The sequence below is a fragment of the Balaenoptera physalus genome (assembly GCF_965194825.1).
Source record: "Balaenoptera physalus genome assembly, chromosome: 2".
Taxonomy (NCBI): Eukaryota; Metazoa; Chordata; class Mammalia; order Artiodactyla; family Balaenopteridae; genus Balaenoptera; species Balaenoptera physalus.
The window spans coordinates 148,584,384-148,605,303 of NC_138883.1; the positions used below are offsets into that span (position 1 = coordinate 148,584,384).

General features: G+C 51.1%; 1 protein-coding gene and 1 long non-coding RNA gene across 8 annotated transcripts in view; both read left to right on the plus strand.

The window, feature by feature from the left end:
• Positions 1 to 20,920, plus strand: part of LOC309654623 — a 457,474-nt gene that overhangs the window by 194,525 nt on the left and 242,029 nt on the right. The gene's annotated exons all lie outside the window — the stretch shown is intronic.
• APBA2 (amyloid beta precursor protein binding family A member 2) overlaps positions 1 to 20,920 on the plus strand; it is a 233,541-nt gene that overhangs the window by 99,349 nt on the left and 113,272 nt on the right. For 5 of the 7 annotated variants that reach the window (XM_082448669.1, XM_082448673.1, XM_082448674.1 and 2 more), the window contains exon 3: positions 17,083 to 17,136. The exons of 1 other annotated variant lie outside the window; for it this stretch is intronic. The gene's annotated coding sequence lies outside the window, so the exon portion shown is untranslated. Of the gene's footprint in view, positions 1 to 12,702; positions 14,662 to 17,082; positions 17,137 to 20,920 lie in introns of those variants that run through there. One more of the 7 variants, XM_082448670.1, reaches the window with a different exon arrangement.

Consider the following 20,920-nt stretch of genomic DNA (forward strand, 5'->3'; position numbering starts at 1 on the left):
CAGCAGCCTTGTTGGGTCGTTTATAGAGTCTTGGATTTTCTCTGTGGACAGTGTGTCCCCTGCGAATAATGTTAGTTGGACCTCATCAATTACAATCGTCATCCTTTGATTTCTTTTTGTTTTGTGATTTCTTTTTTAGATGATGGGACAGTGTCAGGCAGAAGTGGAAGTGCTCTGAATTCTTGTCCTATTCTTTCCTGTGAGGCCGTATCTAATGGTCTCCCATTCAGCAGGGTGTTGGCTGCAGGCTTGCGGTAGATGCTCACTGTCCGTTAAGCATCCCCTTCTGATCCTCATTCGCTACAATTCCCCCTCCCTTTAATTATGACTGTTTGTTGAATTTTATGAGGTGGTTTTTCCGCATTGGTTGAGATAATCTGCTCATCTGCTAACTTAAGTGATTGCATTAATAGCTCTTCTTTTTTTCTTAAATTTATTTTATTTATTTATTTTTGGCTGAGTTGGGTCTTCGTTGCTGTGCGCGGGCTTTCTCTAGTGTGGTGAGCGGGGGCTACTCTTGGTTGCGGTGTGCGGGCTTCTCATTGCAGTGGCTTCTCTTGTTGCGGAGCACGGGCTGTAGGCGTGTGGGCTTCAGTAGTTGTGGCACGTGGGCTCAGTAGTTGTGGCTTGTGGGCTCTAGAGCGCAGGCTCAGTAGTTGTGGTGCACGGGCTTAGTTGCTCCGTGGCATGTGGGATCTTCCGAGACCAGGGCTCGAACCCATGTCCCCTGCATTGGCAGGCGGATTCTTAACCACTGCACCACCAGGGAAGCCCAATAGCTCTTCTAATATGACACCAACTTGACATCCCTGGGATAAACCTATACTTCCTCGTGACGTGTTTGCTTACAAACTGCTGGGTTCACTTGGCGAATGTTTTATTTAGGATTTTCGCATCTGTTTAGAAGTGAGTTTGGCTCTCACTTACCTTTCTCATTCTTTCTTTGGCTTTAGTACCAAGGTTATATTGGACCCATAACATTCAGCATCTCACCCTTTTCTCTGGTGAAGCACGATTCGTAGAAGACTGAGCTGATCTGTTCTTGATGGTCTAGTTGAAGCTCACCTGTAACACCTTCTGGTCCTGGTGGATTAGTACTGGGTGGGTTTTTAACCGCTGACTACATTTCCTTCATAGTTCAGGTCTTTTCAGGATGCAGGTAGGAACCTCACGGCCTTGGTCGGTTTCCTTCAGTACTAGCGTTTCTCTTCTTATTTGTGAGTGTGTGCCCCGCCCCCAGGGTTCTCCTCCCTGAATGCACAGTCCCCTGGTCTTACCCTCTGCCTCTCAGGCTCAGGAGGGGAGTTTCCCAGTTCTAGGGGCTGGGACTCAGCCTCCTGCTCTCCTGTGAATGAGATGAGCGCTGTGTATGAGAGACACTGGTTCATTAAGAAAACCGTGGCAGGGCACCCTCCACCGGGTGCCAGGGGAGGCCCTGTCCAGCACCCCGGAGCATTCTGATCTCATTTCTTTTTTAAAAAAATCGAAATATAGTTGATTTACAATGTTGTGCTAGTTTCTGGTGTGCAGCAAAGTGATTCAGTTATACATACACACACATATTCTTTTTCAGATTCTTTCCCTTATAGATTATTACAAAATACTGAATATAGTTCCCTGTGCTATACAGTAGGACCTTGTTGTTTATCCATTCTATATGTAATAGTTTGCATCTGTTAATCCCAAAATCCTAATTTATCCCTCCCCTCAACCTTTCCCGTTTGGTAACCATAAGTTTGTTTTCTAAGTCTGTGAGTCTATTTCTGTTTTGGAAATAAGTTCATTTGTATCTTTTTTTTTTTTTTTTTTTAGATTCCACATATGAATGATATCATATGATATTGGTCTTTGGCTGGCTTACTTCGCTTAGTGTGATAATCTCTAGTTCCATCCATGTTGCTGCAAATGGCATTATTTCATTCTTTTTTATGGCTGTGTAGTATTCCATTGTGTATATATGTACCCCATCTTCTTTATCCATTCATCTGTCGATAGACACTTAGGTTGCTTCCATGACCTGGCTATTGTAAGTAGTGCTGCAGTGAACACTGGGGTGCATGTGTCTTTTTGAACTATGGTTTTCTCCGGATACATGCCCAGTAGCATTCTGGAAAGTGAGGCACCTTCTGCACTCGTGCCTGCCACAGGCCCCCTCTTGCTTCTGTCCACATCAGGCACACAGCCTTTCTAGAAGACGCCTTGTTCCCAGCACAGAGATGCTGAAGAGCGCACAGAAAGGGGAACCTCACTGGCTGACATGTCTCTCAAACCGTCCAGTCTTGGGGCAGTTGGACCCCTTACCTGTGTCCCATTCTCAGTCGAGAGACAGTAAGAGCAGCTTGGGCTGTGGACTCAGGCAGACCTCAGTTCCGATCCCGGCTCTGACACTCAGGTGCTGTGTGGCCCTGAGACAGTATGTAACCTCTCTGAGCCCCATTGTCTGCGGGCTGACACAGGAGGAAAGCGAAAGGAAACTGAACACCTCTGGGTGTGGCAAGGCCAGGCTGAGCAAGGTTTTGGGGGAGGACTGGTGCCCTCTGTCCTGGTGAGTCAGCTCCTCCCTCCTTCCCTCTGCCCCTGCCTCCTTCCCGCTCAGAGGCAACGACTCTGTCCCTTTTGGCATTTTTTGCCAAAGGAAGGCTTGGATGTGCCACCAGCTTGTTCACGTGACTTGCCCAGCTGGCCCTGCTGCATGTGGAAGTTACAAGCAGCCTTCCCCTCCTTTGTCACAGACACAAGACGGCGCCTGCGGTCACCTTCGTTTAGGGTGGCCCAGTGTTCCGAGGTCCCGAGTTCTCAGAAGCACGGCCGAGTGTCCTGAAGTGTTGGGAAGGGGATGCCACCCAAAGTTGATGGGGCTGGGGGCTTCCGGGCGAGTGGCACACCCCGGGGGCGGGGTTGGAGTGTGTTTATGTGGGAGCCTCAGGTCCCGCTGTTGGGCCATGGAGCCCATTCGGGGCGCACACAAGGGAGCTGCGATTGCTCAAGTTCTGCAAGGGGGGTTCTTTCTTCCCACCTTCCTTTAAATCATGAAAGAGCGATTCTGGCAGCTCGTGAGCTGTAACAGCATCACCGCGAGGATCTTGGTCTTGATGTGGGTCTGTGTCCCTCACCATGTGGCTCCGTCCCGTGGGCTGGAATAGCGCCCAGTTTCCTTCTCCACAGCCTGAAACGCAGCCGGCTGTCCAGAGGCCTCTGCTCGCACCAGGAGCTGGATGGCATTTTTCCAAACACATTGAGATTTGGGCCTGCACTGCTCAGTGGGCCAAAGCATTTGATTAGTGAGAAGGGCTCCATGCCCGGCAGGTCAGGGGACGTTAGATCTTAAAATCCTACGCGTCTGACCCCTCTGCTCCCTGTGGCTTCACCGGGTCTGGGTTCGGGAGCTTGGAGCTGCTCATCTTCCCAGAAGCGCTGGAGGCGTGCTCTGAGTCCTGCTGGGGTGCACTGCCCGCGTCTCCCCATCCACACCTGCTGCCTGGCCCAGACCCCGTGTCCAGGCTGGGCCCCTGCTCCTCCCCACACCTCTCTCCCCTCTTATGATCCTTCTGTGGCTCTTCCTCTGTGGGTCCTGCCTTTGCCCGGTTTTCCTTTCACCAGCCTTCTCCTGTCGTTGGTCCACGCCCCCACCTTGCATCCCTCCTGGCCCGTGGCCTCTTCCATCAATTGGTCCAATTTGGAGGCAGTTATCCCCCCCGGCCAGGGCATGGTCCTCCCAGCATCATTCAGTTTGTCCACCGAAGTGCTGTGCTTCCCGCCCCTGAGGGGCTTACAGGAGTCAGCTTTGAAGGACCACCAGCCATTCATTCTCAGGGCAGCCTGGCTTCTCTGGGGGTGGGGGGGGGAAGCTGTGAGGACTCTGACCTTGAGCTGGAACCCCGTTTCTCTCTCTCAAGTCCCCTGGGACCCCACCCCTGGTGTCGTCAGGCGTGTGTCCTTCGTAGGCCCCCACTTGGCAGTCTCAGGAATGACCCCCCTCGCTACCCTGGGTCAGTTCTTGGAGCAGGTCCTGTGTCGTTGGTCTGTCCATTTGTCCATCAGATACGAGTGGGCGGGCATGTGCTCTGCCGGGGTGGCCCGCCCATCCTACCCCCAGCCCCCCAGCTGGGCCTCTGAGGGCGCTGGGCCACCCAAGGGCTCTGCCGGGCTGCGGTGTGATGCAACCCCAGCATCTGGGGTCCCGGCTGGCGCAAGGTACCCTGCAGGCAGGGGGGCGCAGGGCAGACCTCACCCTCGCTCCTGGGGGTCTTGGGGGTCCCAGGGGTGGTGAAATATTTGCTCTTTACTCGGGAGACCACCTCTGCTCCCCAGCAGCCAGCATCGCCTTCCGACGCAGCCAAGTAAGACAGAAAGCGAGGGGCCTTTTCCTATTAGAAACAGGGTGAACATCTTTCCGAGGCCTCGCCTGGGAGAAGCTAGGACACAGTGTGGGGGGGGCACCCTGTCCTTGTGCCACTCACAGCAGGGTTTGGAGGAATCACACACAGCGCTGCAGGGCCCTGGGAGGAGGGGCACTGTGCTGGGTGACCCAGGAGGACCTGGTGTGCAGGCGGGGGAGGGGTGGGCTCGGGTGGCGGGGTGGGCAGGGATGCGGCCAGAGGTGGGCCGGCCCCCACCTGCCAGTTTGGACACGTGGACGGGCCGGCGAGGCACAGGGGGCAGACGGGGTGGGGGGAGGTCTGAGACAGAGTGCAGGCGGGATGCTCTGCGACGGGGGACACAGCTCCCCAAGGCCCGGGTGAGTCTTGTGGGTTTCCGGAATGTTCAGCATTGCTGCTGGTGGGCTTCTCCTCTTGGGCAGTTGTGACGCAGAAAACCCGTCTGGAGCGTGTGTCCCAAGTGTGGACTCTCTCGGTGTGGGTGCTTCCCTGCCGAGGCCTGTGGGGGGCCGGGGCAGCTGGACGCCCCACTTCCCTGACGTCCCCCAGGTCCCGGGGGGGAGTCTGGATTTGCTGGCATCACCAGGGCTGTGCGAGCAGGTGGTGCCCTGCGAGGTACAGTCTCTCTTCGGAGGGCGGGGGGAGGGGGGGCTCAGCGCATGCTGAAGTGAACCCGGGGCCTCTGACCCTGCAGGTTTGGCCCCGACTGTGACTTTGAGCAGGTCACCTACCTCTGGGTCCTCAGATCCTTGGGTGTAAGACAGGTAGACAGCGGGGTTCAGAACTGATTTTTTGCTGATCCTTCCTTGGGTCTTTGTATCAGTCATAGAAAGAAAGGAAAGGAAGGGAGGGAGGGAGGGGGGAAGATGGGGAGGGCAGGGGATGGAGGGAGAGGGCAAGCCAACACAACTGCAGCCTGCTAATCATAGCAGTGCCTATGTATGAGGCTAATTAAGAGAACATTTCATTGTAAAGCAACTACTATTTAAAAAACATCAAATTAAAAAAAAAAAAAAAAGAGAGTACATTTCTGTCTGAAAGCCGCCTTGAGGTTTTCTGTAAGCACCCAAATGTGAGCCGGGGTCAAAGCTATCTTTCAGAGAGAGGGAGGTGGTGCAGAAATGTTTGATGTAAATTGTGCCCTTTAGCCCTCACATTTGGTAGAATATCCACTGACCATTTAGGCTTGCCCTGTTGCTTTTGGAGAAGTAAAAAAAAAAAAAATCTGATTGAGTTAAATCTAATTTCTGCTAGATTTTGATTGTTGTAAGACTTGAATGGTGGGCCTGCCTCCATACTTGTAAAGAATTCAGGATTTGTGTAAACCACAATGAGCACAACCTAGGATTTTGACACAAGGCAGGATTTAGTGCAACATAATTGAGCTTTCATTCTGTTGCTCTCCGGGCTGACAAAGTCATGGTATCTCCTTGGGCCTCAGTTTCCTCATTTATTAAGACACCTGAGGTAACAGAAAACCCGTCCCATGGTGACATAAACTTTTCTTGTGTAATTGAAAAGTCCAGATGGATGGTTTCAGACAAGGCTTGATCTAGTAGCTCGACCTCTTTTTCCTGGGTTCAATTTCCTTCTCTCAGCCCTCTCTTCTATTATATCAGCTTCATCCTAAGGCTGGTTTAGTAAGAATATTCTGACTGTGTATATTTCTGCTTTGGCAGTAGAGGGTTTGTATCTGGTCCTCAAAGTACTTGTGTCTTATTTAAAGTCTAGTCATTGGAAAATAAATTGATAAGGATGGACCCAAACAAAGTAAAACAAAACAGCAAATTGTCATGATAAAGCAAGACTGGAAAGAGGCCTTTGACAGCCAGGACCACCTCAAGGACGCACTGATGATGTACTGAGAGCAGCTTCCTCCCTGGGCCTAGTGGGAGCCTCGCATGCCTTGCCTGCGGGGCTGGCATCCAGCCTGCTCTGGCATCCGGAAGTGTCATTAGAGACCTCAGTCATCGGCCAGCTTTGGTGATGACGCCAGGTTGGAATAATCTCTGTGTACAAATGAAAACTCTCATGAAATACATCCTTAAAACCAGAGGTAGCCTGGCACTTGGGTTAAGGTCCTGGCACGTACAAAGTCACAGGTGTATCAGGGAGGGGGAGTACCTTGGGGAAACAGGAAGTCATCGCAGGCCGGCTGTGGGATTCACTGGAGAGCAGACCCTGCAGCAACAGCAATGTCCCCCTCTTTTGGGGGGCTTGGATTACCGCAAGAAGCCTGAGGTTTGGCAGGTGTAAACACTTCTGCTTACAGTTCCAGCCCCGCTACCTCTCCCTGTGTGTTTCACAGGCATGTGTGGGGAGGGATATGCAGGGTGACCCTTGCCCGAGTCCAGCTGTACTTTGAGAGTGAAGTTCATTTCCTTGTCCTGCTTTTCCAGGTGAGAGGCTGTGTATTGGTGGTGTGTGTGGTGAGTCACTGGCCTGGATGACGCTGCTAGGATCCTGTTCTTAACATACAGTTTGGGGGCCTCACGTGGCAATTTTGTTTCTTGTCACCTTTTGCCAGTACATTGTTTTCTAGCATCTCTGTTAGCATACTTAAAAAAAACCCAAACCTGACTTTGACTTTTCTCCTGGAGGCTGGTGTGGGATGTGGAAGCCCCCAACTTGTGTGGTGTAGTAAACAGGTGGCCTCCAGGAGGGGTGTCCCCTCACTGACCAACCCATCCCCCCGCAGCATGTGAGGGAGTGTCAGTGAAAAATCCGATAACAATCATGCTGAGAAGAAAGAAAAGAGAATTTTATTCAAGCCAAATTGAGGATTATAATCCGGGAAACAGATTCTCAGAAGCTCTGAGAACTCCAGTGATCAGGAGTTAGAGACACAGTTTTATATACATTTTTGAGATAAAGAAATTATGTATCATGTTGACAGGTTAGCATTGTGCACATAATTCAACAAAGGTGTTTTATTTTTCAATTACGCATGTACAGACAAGCCTTTGGTCAATGTGACCCTTTGTACCCTTGTATGAGATGAAAAAGAAATCTATTAATCATAGAATTACAATAGTACAATGCTGGCGTCTAAAGGAAGAGGCCAGCTTTTCTCAAAGGTTGATTTCATCCTCCTGCTTTGAGGAGGTCTGGTTACTGTTTCATGTACTGAGAGATGCACGTTGCACATTGGGAAAGGCCTGCCGCAAAGGGGGCATGTCATTTGTTCTTCTGTTTTCTTTCTGTCTTAGTTTGATTGTCCCGCCCTAGAATATTTATGATCTTCCTCATCAGGAGCCACCACAGCACTCCCAGGATGGGCTGGGGAGGCCCGGGGACAGCCCTGCACAGCTCAGCCCCTTTATCCACCAGGTAGAGGCGCCCCTGCATGACCCTCAAGGCAGAATCCTGTCTTCTCCTGGGACACTCATGATTCGGGAGGGTGTGGGCCTGGGGAATGTGTAGGAAGGGGTTTCAGAGTAGTTTAATGGGGTCCACTTAATGGGGTATAAGTGGTGCTGGGTGACCCCTGACTTGCCCCAGGAACCTGCCTCCCTCTGGGCTTACAAGCTTCCTCTTGAACATGCAGCATCCTCGGAGGGCGTCCAGACCCTCACAAGGAGGTGAGGAAGCTCCCAGCGGACTGGGGCTGGCTGCTGTGGGTACAAAAGGGACAAGCCAGGGGATTCTGGAATCCGGGAGTAAGAACCCTTCCTGTGAGCCAGGTGCTGTCGATAAGGCCCTGGGTGTGGAGTCCCCCCCTCTGAGGGGCTCCCAGAGGCTGGCGAACAAGCACTTCTTGGGGCGGTGAGTGCTGGGGAGAGGTAGCTGCAGGGCAGCAGGCTCTGGTGGCTTTATAACAAGAGCCACGTGTGTCTCCCTTAGTACCTGTGGACACCTCATTGAAGCCACAGGGCCATCCTGTTACCGACCAGGGTTCTTGGCTTCCTTAATCAACAGAAATTGATAAGAGACCAGACAAGAAATTCAGGCAAGGCTTTACTGGGGCCCCTGCTGCAGCAGCGGGGAGCGGGAACAAACAACAGGTTCCCTTGCTTGTTCCTTATATGGGGTGAGGGTAGGGGTGTGTCCAGGCATCAGGCCAGAGGGGCAGCTTAGGTGTTCTGCCCGCCCCTTAGGTGGTGTTGTGTGCAGGGGGCATGTGCAGTACCCTGCTTTTGCTCCCAACACCCTAGTTTTGCTCCAGCCCTTCAAAAGTGGCAGTTGGGATTTTTGGTCTCTTTGTATCTTTTGTTCAGAATTTGCCCCAGGTGCGCATGCATGCAGTTATTTTCAGTCCCATATTGTTTCTTTGTATTTTGTTGCTTGCAGAGAGGTGTGTCCAGGTGCAAGCACTGCAGCAAAGGGTCCAAGGTCCCAGCCTGTCTCAATCCCATGACATCAGTTTACAGGAGAATGTTATTATCCCCATTTCCCATCTGAGGAAACAGAGCTGCTGAGTCCTGAGCTAGCATCCACCCTCAGCACCCCCGACTTGGCCCCTCTGCCTTGATTTCCTCCAAAGGAGGGTCCACCATTGTCCTGAAAGCTGTGGAGGGACCGGGGGATCCCCAGAATCCCGGGGGTCTCCTCTGTTTCTGAGACAGAGCCTGAGGTTCAGGGCGATGGAGGAATGGTTGTGGTCACAGCTTGTGAGCAGAGAGGTGGGAGCTGAAGTCCAGTCTTGGTCTCACTGCCTTCCGCCGTCTCTGGGTCTGGGCGAGCTGCTGGGGGTGCCATCCAGCTCTATGCTGCCTGCTGCCCCGGCTCTCCAGGACCTGTCTTGGGCTGAGCTTGAGGTGGCCACTGCAGGCAAGTTTGGGGACATCATGCCCTTCGGGCTCTTGTCTGAGCCGGGTCCTGACTGGCTGGGAGATGAGGAGACAGACAGTCAGGCATCCTGGTCCCCAGCAGCTGAGCATGGCTGTCTGGGCCCCGCCCTTCAAGATGAGGGCGGAGCATCACTGGGGGCGGGGCTTCTTCCTCACCTGCACCACCTTTGGTGCTGTCAGAGGGCCCTGATAACACACACGGTCCCCTCCACCATTTGCATTTCTCACCACGTCTTTTTCCTCCTCTTGTCCTCTGGGTGCCAGCCGGAGAGCGTGAATAATGAGGACAAACACAAATGATCCAAATTCTCAGTGGTCATTTTCCCGACAAGTCAAGGTCAAAAAGAACACTAAAAGGGTGGCTTAACCTCCTCTGTCACCTCATCTGAGTGCTTTTTTTAAAAAGGAAAGCAAGCTCGGAATATATGAGGCATTACTGTTGCTTCAGCTGTCACTTTATGGCAAGAAAAGTGGTTGTTTCACTTAAAATGGATTTGGACATAGTTCTTTGAATGAGTAAATTGAGGAAAAGAGCCCGTGTGAGATTTTGGATTTAAGCCCTTAAGTATGAGGGTTTAAAATAAGTGGTCTTGCGTAGTTCTGTGGTGGTCCTTCAGGACTGGCAGAATGGGTCTGCTGGACGTGACTGGTGTGGCTGCTTTCACTGGACCAGTTGACTCTGACCAGCTCGACCGCTTCTCAGGAGTGAAGTGTCCTTCTGCTCTCTGGGACCCGCAGGAGAGGGAGGGACGTGCTGATGACCAGATCCCGGCTTCTGGGCAGCCCTGCCGCGAGGCTGGGGAGAGCAGGTAAGGGGGTGGGCCACCCTGAGTGCTGCCAACACTCCTCACCCCCACAAGACCCACCCGGGGATCTGCTGCCTGCCTCTTGGGCTCAGGCACATACTCTCTTAGCCTGAAGAAGTCTCCCTATGTTTTCCACAGGGAGTGGCATGCAGGATCTTAGTTCCCCAACCAGGGATCGAACCCGTGACCTCTGCAGTGGAAGTGCAGAGTCTTAACCGCTGGACCGCCAGGGAAGTCCCAAAGTCTCCCTATTTTAATACGTTAATAGAGCACATCCTTCGGCCCCCTCCTCCCCTACCCAGTCACAACTTCCCATGACTCTCCACCCCTTCGATGGGGCTTTTCTAAGTTCCTTATGTCCCCAGGAGAGAAGTCATTCCTCAGTCACCCAAAAGGCTGAAGTGCGTGCCTGTCGCGGGTTCCTGCCTTTTACGATCCACCATTTGCGATTATTAATCAGTGTGAGTTAATTCAAGTCTTTTGCATTAAATTTTTATCATAAGATATTTAGCATACAAAAAGGTAAAAAGAATCATGTGATGAACACCTGTGTACCCACAACCTGCTTAAGGTGGAGAGTATTACTGTACTGGTTATTTTTTCTGTGAAACCATTTATGCCAAAGTGTAAGTGGTGTAAAACGATAAACATTTATTATCTTCTACATAGAGTCTGTGGGTCAGGGATCTGGGAGCAGCTCAGACCCCAGGGTCAGCTCCCTGGGCTCAGGGTCAAGATGTGGGGCTGGGGCTGCAGTCATCGGGGGCTTGGAGGATCCACATGGCTGGTTGGCAGGAGGCCTCAGTTCTCAGCCGTGTGGACCTCTTCATGGTGCTGCTTGGGTGTTCTCATGGCATGGTGGCCAGCTTTCCCCAGAGTGAGTGATCTAAGAATAGCACATGCCTTTTGTGGTCTGTTCACTAGAGGCAAGTTACTAAGTCCAGCCCACACTTAGGGAAAGGAGAGGTAGGCTCCACCTTTTGAGGGGAATGTCCAAGAGTTTGTGGACATGTTTGAAACCATCACAATGACCAATACAGCTAGAGCCCCTCCCTGCTGGCACCCCCTTGTCTCCCATACAGAGGTACCTGTTGTGAGAGTTTGATGTTTACACTCACTACGTTTGTCAGCATACCTGCTGCACCTGTGATTTTTGCATGTCTTGAAGCATGAGGTAAATGATATCAAGTTGTGTGTTTTTTCTGTAGCTTGCCTTTTTTGCTTCACCTTATGTTTGTGAGATTCATCCATATGAAAATGTGTAGCTGTCATTCAGACCTTTTCGCTGCTGTGGGGTTCATTGTAGGAATGTGATGTAATCTGTCTGTTTAGGTGCTCCCCAGTTTCTTGCTGTTAAGACAAGGCTGTTAGGAATACGCAGTGCATCTCTGTGTGACCATGAGCCAGATTTGCCTAGAATATTTAGCAAGGATGGGAATTGTTGCAGGAGAGAGTACAAGAGTCTTCAAATTTTCTCAAAGCAGCTAAATTTGTTTTCCAAAGTGTGTCTCCTGATGAGCAGTCCTGCCAGCTGTGTGTGTGAGTCCCCCTTGTCCTATGCAGTGACAACACTTGGTATTGTCAGGTTTTTTTTTTTAAGATATATATATATTTTAATGCTTTTCTTTTTTTTAAACTTTATTTATTTTATTTATTTTTGGCTGCATTGGGTCTTTGTTGCTGTGCGTGGCCTTTCTCTAGTTGTGGAGAGCGGGGGCTACTCTTCGTTGCCATGTGCAGATTTCTCATTGCGGTGGCTTCTCTTGTTGTGGAGCACGGGCTCTAGAGCGCAGGCTCAGTAGTTGTGGCGCACGGGCTTAGTTGCTCCGCGGCATGTGGGATCTTCCTGGACCAGGGCTCAAACCCGTGTCCCCTGCACTGGCAGGCAGATTCTTAACCACTGCGCCACCAGGGAAGCCCTTGTCAGATGTTTTTAATGTTTGGTGGGGGAAGCGTATCTATAAGGGGTCTTAGTTTGCATTTCTCTGTCCACCAGTGAGGTTGAACATCTTTTCATATATATATATTTATTTTATGTAATTATTATTCTGTGAATTACTGGTTCATGCCTTTTGCTCAATTTTTGATTTTCTTATTGATTTCTTAATGATCCTTCATTTGGTTTACATATTATAAATATCTTTCCCCATTTCTTTCTACCAGCATAATGTGGGAGCTAAGAGCATGGACTCGGGGGCAAGTGCCAGGATTAAATCCCAGCCCTAGCACTTCCTGTGTGGCCTCAATACCTTATATGAGCGCGTTTTCCCATCTGTAAAATGGGGATGATGACCACCCTCGCTACCTTGCAGTGGCGCTGGGAGGATTAAAAGTTCCCACCTGTGAAGCATGAGTGCCTGTCGTGGCGAGCACAGGATGGACTGAATAACTCTCGCTGCACCAGGCCCCGAGCGGTCCCCCAGACTGCGTGCCTGCCCTGTCATCTTGCCCGGAGCTCTCCAGAGCGCTGCGTCCTCTTTTGATACGATTGGCAGGCAGTGCTTGTCTCTGGCTCCCAGTCTTCTGGATGACCCTCCCTTCAGCATCCCTGAGCTGCCTGAATAGAAAACGAAATCCCAGCCTCCCTCCAGGAGATGGCAGGGGGATTGGAAGGCATCAGGCTCCTTGCAGCAAAAATAGAAGCCTCACTTGCTTAGGAGGGAATAATAATGAGGAGAGCCAGACAGACCCAGGCTGGGAGGGTTCATCTCAACCCCCGCTTCCCTCCCGGGGTCTTTGCAGACCTGGTGGACCGCTTTCAGCCTTGGCACTGAGTTCTGGTTTTTTATACCTTAGTGTCGCACTGTCCTTTCCTTCCACAAAGCCAGGGAAGGAGTCCAGAACACAAGACTGGTTTAATATCGAGAACCACTGGAGAAACGTGTCAGGATTGCAGTGTAAACACCCCTGCCACAAAAAGAGCAGGGGGAACCGTGCTTCTGTCCTCAGGTCACAGTCTGCTGCTCAAGGTCAAGTTTATGGAGGGTGAAGGCCCAGTTGGGTCAGGACACCTTTCAATGTTAATTAGCTCAACACTGTGTTAGGAGCTCCCAGGTTTATTTAGTAGAACCCCAGAGGATTTGACATAAAAGCAAACATGGAGGGACTTCCCTGGTGGTCCAGTGGTTAAGAACGCACCTTCCAATGCAGGGGACGCCGATTCGATCCCTGGTTGGGGAACTAGGATCCCACATGCCGTGGGGCAACTAAGCCCGTGCACCACAACTACTGACCCCTTGTGCCTCAGATAGAGAGAAGCCCAAGCGCCACAATGAAAGGTCCCTCAACTAAGACCCGATGCAGCCCCCAAAAATAAATAAAAATAAAAACAAACATGGAAAAAGTAAATTAGAGATACTGAACATTATAGCTAGTTTGGGTTTATAGCAAATTTCTGGGCTTTGAAACAGATGGAACTACTGTGAAGCTGTGGATGTTGCCTTAACTTTGCGAGAAGATGCTTATGAAGATTGGTTCTGACCCCTCTCCCACCAGCACTGCCCCTTCCTGGGCTCCCTGGGCAACATCTCCTGCTCTGGGTGAGGGGCCCTGTGATCTGGCTTGTCTGGGGCCATTGCCATTTTCCTGGTCCCCTTCCGCAACCCCCTGGGCCACCGTGGAACCTCAAGGATCTTTCTGAATCTGGGACTTCCCACTGATTCCCCTGCCATAATAATCAAAGGCACTGGGTACCTTCATCAGCAAATCTATGAACCATCCACTCTAAGGAATATTTGGAATTTCTGTTTATCTCCCGAGTATCTGGAAACGTGGCACTTCAAAGGCTCTATTTGATCATAGATCCAATTTATTGCCAGAAATTTGCATGTGGAATAATGGGGACCCTCCACTGGCAGTGGAGGTGGCATCCTGTGAGAAAATTAATTTCTCCCGAAACCAAATGCCAGCTGCCTCAGCAACAGTATTCGTAGGAGAACTGAACCTAGTGGTGTTTGAAGTCAGGCAGCTGAAAGGCTTTTCATGGAAGTGTTCTCTGTGCCTGGATTCAGCTGTGGGGTCAGCGCCCAGGGCCAGGGCCTGCCTTTCGTTCTGCAGTCGTTCTGAGGGCTGGGGGCCCTGGACCCTGGAGAATCCAGTTGTCAGCATGTGGGACAGACGGAGTCTCCTGGGCTCCTGGGAATTCCTGTTTCCTGTCTCACTAGGGAAATTGGGCTACAGGGTAGCCTAAAAACCAACCAACCTGTGAATGGACCAACAACTTAGACAGTGGCTTGTTCTAATCTTATGGGGAGAGACCTGTGTGCTTAATTTCCAGCCTGGAGGTTGATGAGGGATTTTTCCAGGAGTGGCTGTGAGTTGCCAGAAGAACAGGCTCTTGGATTTCTGTCTAGTCACAAGTGGCCGAGAGGGACAGAGGAGGTGACCCGGCCATGACTGCCCCCAGAAGGGGTAGGAAGAGACCGGGGACGTGTGTTTGGCACAAGGAGGAGTGACCGGGCCACACATGGCTGAGAAGAGCCTGAATGTTCCAAACCGTATTTGAATCTCCAGGTTCATCCTGGCCGCTGGACGGCGTGGGCCTCCCGGCTGTGCCTGGCCAGGTGGCGTGTGGACTCAGAGCCAACCAGGGAGGCGACAGCGGACCCCCAAGGACTTCCTGGACCTCCCCACTCACGACTTCGTTGGACTTGTCTTTGAGATGAACCATCATATCTGGAGATGCAGGTCATCAAAATAACACAGCCCTGCTGTAGCCAGTGCAAGCCAGGGGTCCCCAGAGGAGGGGGGAGAGGGCACCGCTGAGGGAAAAGAAAATTCATATTTTTCTTTAGAGAAAATGAAAAGTGGCACTGGGTCCAAGTGGTAGGTGACCTTGCTGTTGAGTTAAAATGCTGCTGGGAAAATGAGAGAAGACAGACATGAAAAGAATGCTAATGAATAGCGGTGGACGGGAGCCCGGAGCCCTGACTCCCCGCCATCCACAAGGGGTGCTCGCGTGAAGCCTATTAATAGACACTTAAAAACCGATTCTAAATTGAGCTAAGATGTGGGCCTGTTTTCTGCTGGTGGAGGAGCCTTACGTAAGGCGCCGGGTGCCGCTGGTTGTCCTTCCAGAGTGCTTTGATGGTTGCACACCTTGGCTGGGAACCCGCGGGGAGCAGGCGGGATGTTCAGGCTCCAGGTGGACGACACTGTCCTTCTGAGCGGCTCGAAGACAGTGGGGCGGCAGGGAAGCCCGCAGACCAGCTCCGGGGTCCCCCTGGTGCTTCTGGGCCTGGAGGGGTGGGAGGTGCTGGACTTCTGGGTGGATGGGCCCCTCCACGCCCCACGGTGTCGGGGGCGGTGGTGGCTGGAGGGCCGGGAGGGAGGGAGGGACAGGTGCGGAGGACTCCAGCCTGTGCTGGAGGCTTCCAGGCCCCTCCCTGCTGTCCTTCGTGGTCACAACTGGTCAGAGCTGGGGTGGGGGATGCCCAGGCAGGACAGTGACCTTTCTGAGTGACCTGCTTGAGGTCACAGAGCGAACCTGGGACAGAGTGAGGAATTGAGCCCACCCTCCCAACCCCCCCCTGCCCAGGGAAGGGTTCTTGCCGCTGGATGTGACATTTAGTATGAGCACTAGCCCCCAGATCCCTTCCTCCTGGAGGTGCTGTGGTGGTGGGATTTGGCGGGAGGAAGGGTGGGCTGTTGATGCTGCCGTGGCCCCAGGCAGTGTTCTAGAGGTGGGGTTTCACCTTCCCATCCTCCTTTAAGGTGGTTCCCACTGTCCACATTTTACACATGATGGAGCCGAGACCGACGCCGTGAAGGGGTTTGAGAGGCAGCAGAAGCACGTACCCGTGGAAAGAAATTGAGCAACGATGCAAACATCCAGCTCCCCCTGAGTGGAGCCAAGCAGGTTACGGTGCTGTGGCTTGGTCAGAATGGAAGCGTCTGCATCCTTCTAAGGGTTAGCGCATCATTTCTCCCTTATATATGGACCCGAGGCATCTGCACTGGGCCAGTTTTGGGTGGCCCCCAAATTTCCTCATTAAACCCCACTGCTAGGAATGTGTGTCCAGGGAAATGAGAGCGGCTGTCGGGCTCCCTTAGAAAAGTGACAACACTGAGTCCAGAGTGGACCTTTGTGATGAAGTTGAAGCCGTTGGCTGCCAGCGCCGATAGCAAGACCCTGTTGTCTTCCCCGAAGAATGACGCCATCCCCTATGACTTCAGACCCCGGGGCCAGATTGAAGGTGGACTTCCCGACCAGCACAGCTGTTCATGAAATGCTCCCAGCTCTTCCATTCCCAGCAGATGGGATGACGGGGAGGAAGTGGCCATTGCCATGGTTTTGAAAGGAACCAAGAAATTCCTTTATAACTTATCCTGTCTTCAGCCAAATTGGAGGGAGGAAAGGAATTTGGATGTGATATTTCAGACCCGGAAACCCCGTCCTCTTGCACTGCCCCAGGCTCCCCGTCCCTGCAGAGGGACGGGGTGGGGCTCCTCCTCCTGCCCCGCCGTGAATTCCTGATCCAACCCATGGCTCTTGCCATCCTGATGCCCTTGACTCTTTGGCTTTCCTCTCCAGCCCGAGTTTGCAAAGCATCCTCTGTTCAAGGGGACTGTGAAACCCGATGTGCTGTTTTCTGTTCTCTTTATAAAACCGCGCTGCCCAGGAGGAAGGGTGGGCTGGGAACCTGGGCAGAGGAAACGAGAGGTGGTCTGCCTCCTCTCTCTCTCCTTTAATCTCTTTTCATCCCCCTGCAGTCCCCACACGCACACCCACCTCTTCTGAAAGCGTCCCAGAATACCGGTTCTGCCAACTAGTGGGGTCATGCTTTGTTGTGGGAAAATACATATTCATGAGGGCTTTGAGGAGCTTCATTGAAATGCTGAGAGTCTCTGCAGCCAGAGTGATACATAAGCCATCGCTTTATTTGTCCAACACAATGTGAAGGCAATAATCATGTGATGAATGGCTAAAGAAACATTTTAAGTATTTGTTTCGGGGTGATTTCTGATCATCTCATTAGCATTATAATCGGTTCACTTTCCCAGGTATTCAAAGCCTCTCACTCATTTAAATTTCTATACTCTATAGGAACACCCGTGTCATTCCTGAAACCAAAGTAAATTCCTCTCTTTTCTTCTGTTTTATTCCAGAAAGATTTCATCATCAGGAGGGTTTTCGGGACCTTACCAAACCGCTAGTTTTCGGTAAGAAATAAGAGGTAACCTTGCCTGGCGTGAGGTTTTGCTTCTGACGTGTGTGAAACGGGGTTGTTTTACTGGAGGGACGCTGCCCTGCGGGTGGGGCTGGGCAGCTGTCCTAGTTCTTTACCTCCTGGGGAGCTGGGTCTGTATAATCAGTACTAATCTGAGCACAGAGCATCTGAAGCTGGGGTCTGATTCACAGTCAAGGGCCGATGAGCACTGGGCCCGCTGCTGGGCACTTATGTTGTGTCGACGAAAAATTAATCAGTCATTCTAAGAAAGAAATGGAAAATTTTATGCAAGCCAAATTTGAGGATTATAACCCAGGAAGCGCATCTCAGAAAGCTCTGAGAACTGTTCTGTCTGTTGGAAGTCAAGGCACAGTTATATAAGTTTCTTGAGACGGAGGGCTGCACATCAAATGACTTATTATTGACAGTTTATATGATCCAGATCTAAGCGCCATTGTGACCCCTTACGAGATCAATAAGAGTGTTATCTTTTAAGGGCTTGTCCTCTTGATGCTGGGGGAGTGTTGCCTTTCATGCTTGAGCAGGTATTTCTGTGATGGGGGAGGTTTGGTCGATGCACAGTGCAGACACACAGCGCACAGTGAGGGGAGAGAGGAGGCCAAAGGGCAGAGAAGATTTTTCGTTTAGATTTTTCTGGTCTTGCCATAAATATGAATTTTATTTCTCAGTTGCCTGGAAGTGATGCCTCCCCCAGGCTCCCCAGTGCACACACCACATCCCCTCCGCATTACACTATGCTTCTGTAAACCACAGTCCTCATGGTGTTACCAAACTCAGGTTCGGCTGCTTGCCACTCAAAAGCCAATCATTCGAGAGGCAAGTGTCAGTAGAAAGGATAGGTGCAATCTGAGGAGATGGTGGACTCATGTCCAGAGACCAACTCCGAAGATTCTGCTCAGCCAGGACAATCTTTAAAGGGAAAAATGGGGGAAAGAATCTTAGTGCATCATCGAGGCAGGAGGTTGGGTTCTGCATCATTCTGCATTGTGTGCGGACTGGCTGACTCTTCAGATGTTGCCTTGCCCACGTGATCTGCCTGCAGGGCTGCTGCGGGGGTAGAGGGCTAGTTATTCTTTTTTTTTTAAAGATCTTTTTGATGTTTACCATTTTTAACGTCTTTATTGAATTTGTTACAATATTGCTTCTGTTTTGTGTTTTGGTTTTTTGGCTGTGAGGCATGTGGGATCTTAGCTGCCTGACCAGGGACGGAACCTGCACCCCCTGCATTGGAAGGGGAAGTCTTAACCACTGGACTGCAAGGGAGGTCCCAGCTAGTCATTCTTTAACTACTTAATTCTTTATTCTTACTTCTTTATATCTAGGAAAAGAATCGACAGGTTAGGCAAAGCATGGTACACATTCAGGAGAGCCTAAGTCAGGAGTTAGTTTCAATTGCTTCGTGATCTCATTCCTATAATTAGGTTTGTAAGGTTTGAGGGGGACAGAAATGGGTAAACAGGAAAGGGGCAAAAGTGCTGCTTTCAATGGATTCCATCATTTATTTGTGTAACTCCCACCAGATTCCTGTTCAGATTGAAAGTAGATACACATCACCAACAATGCATACTGTTTGAAACCTTCCTCTATTACTGTCTACGAGAAGTCCACCATTTTGAAATGCCAGGATGCCGAGTAGAAGACTTTAGCTCTGATTACAAAGAGCACTCTTTTTTTAAAAAAATTAATTAATTTATTTATTTTTGGCTGCATTGGGTGTTCATTGCTGCGCGTGGGCTTTTCTCTAGTTGCAGCGAGCGGGGGCTACTCTTTGTTGCGGTGCGCAGGCTTCTCATTGTGGTGGCTTTTCTTGTTGCGGAGCATGGGCTCTAGGCGCATGGGCTTAGTAGTTGTGGCACACAGGCTCAGTAGTTGTGGCTCGTGGGTTCTAGAGCACAGGCTCAGTAGTTGTGGCACACGGGCTTAGTTGCTCCATGGCATGTGGGATCTTCCCAGACCCGGGCTTGAACCTGTGTCTCCTGCATTGGCAGGCGGATTCTTAACCACTGTGCCACCAGGGAAGCCCACAAAGAGCCCTCTTAAGCTTATCAGGGATGAGGGGCGGCCCCAAGTTTCTGCCGCCTTGTGGGTGAAGCTGTCCTGTGGCCCTCATCCCACTGACCCACGATGGGCCCTTGGCTTCCTCTTGCCCTGGAGTACCTGTAGGAGCAGATTTGCACAGGCTTGTAGGCCAGGTGCCAGCCAAGCACCTGGTACAGGGGAAGTTTGTAGGATATGGGTTCTGGGCTGAAAGTGCTGGCCTCTTCTTCTGGGGCCAAAGACACCCCTGTGTCTGGGTAGTAGGGAAACTGGTGTACGGGTGGGAGTATGTCTGAAGAAGAGAATGTCATTAGGGGTGAGGAGGCCGAGCCAGGCATGGTGAGCATGATGACCAGAGCAGGTCCCAGCTTCTGGTGGATTCCATGGGTTCTTATGCATTCATGGTGTCGACTGAAAAAAAAAAGCACAACCTAAAAGTTAAGAATTATGTTTCATTTGGTGGACTTTCTGAGGACTTCAAGCCCAGGCACAGCATCTAAGGTAGCTCTAAGTGACGGCCCTGAAGAGGCAAGGGAGGGGGAGCCAGGACATACAGAAGTTTTTGCAACAAAACCATGTGGTCGGAACATCCAAAGATTACTCTTAACCAAAGAAAACCAGATATGTCAAGTTAAGGAATTTAGTGCTTTTCTATGTATGAGAAGATGCAAGAGTCTGGGCTCACTGAAATCATTCCTTTGATGTGCTCCTCAGCTACATGGGGCCAGTATCCTGCGTTTTCTCATCCTAAGTTCCCTCAGGGCTCACAGTGGGGGCTCTGGTAATGGCCAATGGCTTGATGGCCACAGCATCCTTTGTTTGCTGATACCGCAGGCAACATTTTTCATCCACAGTGGGAAGGAGCATTTGCTAGTTGGATGGAGCAGCGCTGGGCAGCCGTCCAGAGTGTCGTATGTAGGGTGGCTTTGGGACAACCAAAGGAGAGGAAAACTGCATTCCTCAACGAGGGAGCTCTGTGCCAGTTCTGAAGATGATGACGACCACCAGTGGAGATGGGATACTGGAGTGTCTAGACAATGGTTCAAAGCCAACGTTTTGCCCCTGGGGTAGCAGAAGAACACAGGCCTTGCTACTTGGAGCTGCTGCGAGATCATTGTTTTGTAAAGCAAGGCAGCTTCATTTATTCCACTTGCTAATCCAGCATCTACCCTACATCTGCGGTGCTAATAGTCACTGTGTTGTGCTTGGGCAGGAATTCCCTCACGTCAAATTGGGGAGCATTCTTGTCCCAAATGTCCTAGATGGATTCCATGGTGGCTTTGAAACCTCATGCCTCAGATTGGGACTTGAACCCAGTCACACCTCGGGTGGGTCTTGAACCCACAGTTTCCCAGCTGAAACTGCACACCTGGTCTCAGGACTTAAGGAGGCTCAGGTTCTTTATGTCTCGATGCAGAAAGACTTCAGCAAGAGGCAAAGTGATAGGTAAGAAGTATATTTATTAACGTAGGACGCTTGTGAAGGCTACAAGCGGAGAGGCAAGAGGGCTCTGCCCTGAGAACTAAGTGGGAAAGCAGGTTTATTTAGCGAGATACACACTCCGTAGACAGTGTGGTTCATCTCAGAAGGTGAGAGGCCCTGAAGTATGGGGTGATTCGTTTTTATGGGCTGGGTAATTTCATAGCTAACGAGTGGGAAAAGAAGGGGCAGTGATTTCTGGGAATCAGACCACCACCCACTTTTCGGCCTTTTATGTT